This window comes from Coptis chinensis, chromosome 5 (genome assembly GCF_015680905.1).
Source record: "Coptis chinensis isolate HL-2020 chromosome 5, ASM1568090v1, whole genome shotgun sequence".
Classification (NCBI taxonomy): domain Eukaryota; kingdom Viridiplantae; phylum Streptophyta; class Magnoliopsida; order Ranunculales; family Ranunculaceae; genus Coptis; species Coptis chinensis.
Genome location: NC_141460.1, coordinates 28745540 through 28749370, shown reverse-complemented (window position 1 = coordinate 28749370; position 3831 = coordinate 28745540). Strand labels below are relative to the sequence as shown.

At 37.2% G+C, this 3831-nt stretch overlaps 1 long non-coding RNA gene across 1 annotated transcript; it reads right to left on the bottom strand.

Annotated features, from left to right (window-relative positions):
• Positions 1–299: 299 nt before the first annotated feature.
• Positions 300–3607, bottom strand: LOC147497249 (uncharacterized). Its single transcript, XR_015194272.1, has 3 exons — positions 3481–3607; positions 761–853; positions 300–638 (listed from the first exon to the last, which is right to left on the bottom strand). It is a non-coding gene; the product is annotated as an uncharacterized LOC147497249 (long non-coding RNA).
• Between the last annotated feature and the right edge of the window lie 224 nt (positions 3608–3831).

Below are 3831 nucleotides of genomic sequence, written 5' to 3'. Positions count from 1 at the left end.
AAAACTGTCACAACAAATCATATCATTTGTGACAGTTTCAAATAAACAGTTATGCATTCATCTTTTTTTTAGGTCATAAAAAGTATCATTAGTCATGATTTGTTTGGGTAAAATTGATATATGTATATATATATATATATATATATATATATATATATATATATATATATATATATTTTATTTTTTTTTTTATTAAAAATAAAAATAAAACGTGAATATATATAAAAACCCTCAAAATTGGGGACCTGCAATAAACTACACACCTGAATAAACTACATATCTGAATATGATCCATTAAATTTCAAATAACACTCATATATATTGCTAATTTCATTGAAACATTCCAATCCCATTAGATAACCAATATATATTTGTACTTAATCGTAAAACGTAATGAAATAAATAACACATTTCCAATCTAATTCATATAAATATAATCAGCCTAATCCAAATCCAAATGAAAAAATAACCTAATCTCGTCAAATTCGATCACCCACATATATGTCTCTTCAGCCTTATGATCCATCTTCATCTTGAGGATAGTTCATAATACATTCTTGGATGAACATAACAAAATCCATTCGAACTTCATTTATTTCCTTGTCGGTGAAGGCCTTTTTATTGCTAAGATTTTTTATCTGGAATATAAGAAACAAGTTTAATATTTTGCAAAATAGAGAATAAGAAAAAGTTAAAAACACAGTTGCTAAAGATATCAAAAGCATAAATTAAGTTAAAATGTGAGAGGTATTTTATTTACTTTCAATGACAAAGGAGAAGGATCGCTCATTATGTCTCGCATAAAGCGCATTGCATGAATACCACATTGTTTACCGTCTGGTTGCAGAGGGCCCTGCAAAAATATCAAATTGAATCAAGGGGCAAATTACTTATTAGGGGCAAAATTGTATTTTTAGAACAAATTAGTTCTAAATAGAAAAAACACAATCGGAGGCAAGGGTTTCACAATAAGAATTGCAGCGCCTGTATCAACCAGTTCTTTGTAAGTTCTTATCCTTCGATGAACCTGTTTCATCTCTTCAGAAACGTGTGGACAATCTTGTCAAGGCTGTAAGCCCCGGAGCTCAAGGTAGTGGTGTGGATAGCTAAAGCCGCATGCAGCTCGGATAAAGCTCGATTGTGGGAGACGTCAGAGAGGCTTATAGTTATCTCTTCGAGGATCTTTGTGACAGTTTGAATGACAACCCTAAAATTGACAAAATGACAAGCCTTTTTTGGAGTTTGAATACATAAAGGACCCCATGTTCTAGAATACGCCAAATGGTAAGTATGTATCTCGGTGAAATGTGAGACAGATAAATAAGCTTTTTTATGTCTGGATAATCACACGGTATTTGAAAACATGATAAGTTCTATAAGAATTACACACTCTTACTGATTGTACATTTGTAGTGACAAACCCTGGCTAATATAGCAACAATAAACTTTGCAAGAGCAGAAGAAGAAGTCTGGATTGCTGAAGTTAGTCCTTGCTTACGAGCATCCTTGAAGTAGATGGATGGAGTCAGCTTGTCACTGGTGTGTTCTATTTTTTTCCTTTGTTAGTGGGCAACCTGTGATTTTGGAGACTGTCGGACTACTTTTCCTCCTGAATTGAAACTCACTGGCAGAAAAGACTATTCACAAGTATATACTGCAGTTCTGCGCCTTCCAAGGAAAGCATACCTGCGGGAACCGAAAAAGTTCCCAAAGGTGCCAGCCAGTAATGTTATGTGATCCTCTCTTGATTCAGGAGACGGGGAAGACTTTTGGTAGGGAATAGTTATCTTGTTTCGTGTGTCCCTCATCTTTCTCTATACGGGAAGAAAGCGTCAGGTAAGCGATCCTCACATTTCCTGTTCTGCAAGGAATAAACCAACCAGAGAAGTACCTAACCTAAGGATGGATCATGTTTACTCTTTATGGTCTCCGAGTCATTCAAGAGTTCTACGAAGGGTTCTTGGCTAGGGTGTTATCAATAACCTGCATGTAATTTATTAGCTCAATCTACAGGGATAGCAGGTTTGAAAGGGTGCTACGCATCGATTTTGACCGGTGGTCTATGTAATGTAAATCGGATGGATTAGTTTCCTCTCGTTTTGAGAGGTGTATTCCACAGGTGTCAAAGTGCGTTGATCGGATATTGGTTTGACGCTTAGGCAGGAACTCTTGTCATTATTTTGGTAAGGAAGAACCCCTGCTGAATTGCAGATGTATTTGGTGTTAAGACAAACAGCCGGGTTGTGCAGGTCCCTTTCCCTGGTAGGTCCGATTGGATGAATATCTCGTGCTGAGGTATGAAACTACTAGGGGATATCTCACTACTATGGAAAAGGCTGCTATAGTTCGAGAACGCAGAGGTGATGAGCCGAGAAGCTCCACACAAGTAGCTGTTAAGGCAGTATCAGTGGTACAACGAACCACTCATTCAATCTACTGTGAGTTGCAGAGTTGACCTTGTTCAGTCAAGTACCTGAGGGCAGTCGTCCTAGCTTAGAAGAGATGGCGTGCTCTCCGGCTTGGGTATGGAAAGCATATGTGGTAAAGGGGAAGCTGTGAGTCCTTATTCTGTAAGGCCCTTGGTCTTCTAGTGTAGTCTCTTCAGTCTTGGGCTAGTTGGTTGTTAGGTTTCCTTGCCTGAATGTGGTTCCTACTACTGTCATGTTGGTTAACTGTGATGTCAGGGTACAGTTTTTTCTACGTACTACATAGGCACTTCCGTGTCCAATTCTTCCAGTTCTAAGGAAGCCAGTGAGTGAGGGAGGTTTCTTTCAAGACTGCAAATCCGACTCAACTAAGCGTGTGTTTTCCTTGAGGGAAGAATAAGTTGGGCATTGACTCCAAACATCTTTTTGGTGGGACAGCTATTGGAAATGTGGATTTTAATAATGCCAAGTCAAAGAATTCAGGTCGTAACATGGATGCAGAAGATATTTCGCAAAGCCCAAGTCCCATGCATGATATCATAGTTTTCTGATTAGATCAGCATGAAGTCGGAAAGGGTGAAGGTTTCAAGCGTCTTCAACTTCTTATTGTGGAGCTTATAGAATTGCAGGGCCTGTATCAAGGGCTAAAGCTAGCTAAACAATACAACATAAGAAGAATGGAGGAAAGGACAGACTCTACAAATGTTATCTCCTTCACTAAAAATAGGAGCAACACCCCGTGGCAAGCAAGGAAGCTTACACATGCATTGGAACTTATGGGTCAAATGGAAATGTTTTCTATAAGACATGTTTATAGAGAATGTAATAAATTAGTTGATGCTTTAGCAAGTAATATACCCGATGTAAGATACATAGAAGTTATCCCTGCTCATTTTCTGTGGATATAAAGAAAATAGTCTATGATGATGCTATGGGGAAAGTGTATGTCAGGATGTAATACAATTTTTACAATTATTAATGAAAAGGGGTAGGGGACCTCTCAAACAACCTCGCTTGCTTATAAAAAAAAAAAATAGTAACTGTAATTGTTTACCTTGATGTGGTGCGAACATGGTTTTTGAGAACTTCTATTCACTTGGATCCCTTTTAAAGCTATCAACGCACTTCAAGTTAAAAATTTAAGCAATTAATGTCAATATAAGAAATAAAAAAGTCTACATATATAATAAAAAAAGTATACCAATAAATGAGTATGGAAATAGTTACGTACGTGTTGATAATGATTTCCATGTCACCGGTGCATTTACCATGTAACGAATCCAACCAATAAACATCCATACTAGACAAGTCGATGACAATCACAATCCAATGGAAGCTACTACAGAATGACACATATACCACGGTCAATAAGAACGTTTATACCATGGTTCTTCCAAAAACCGTG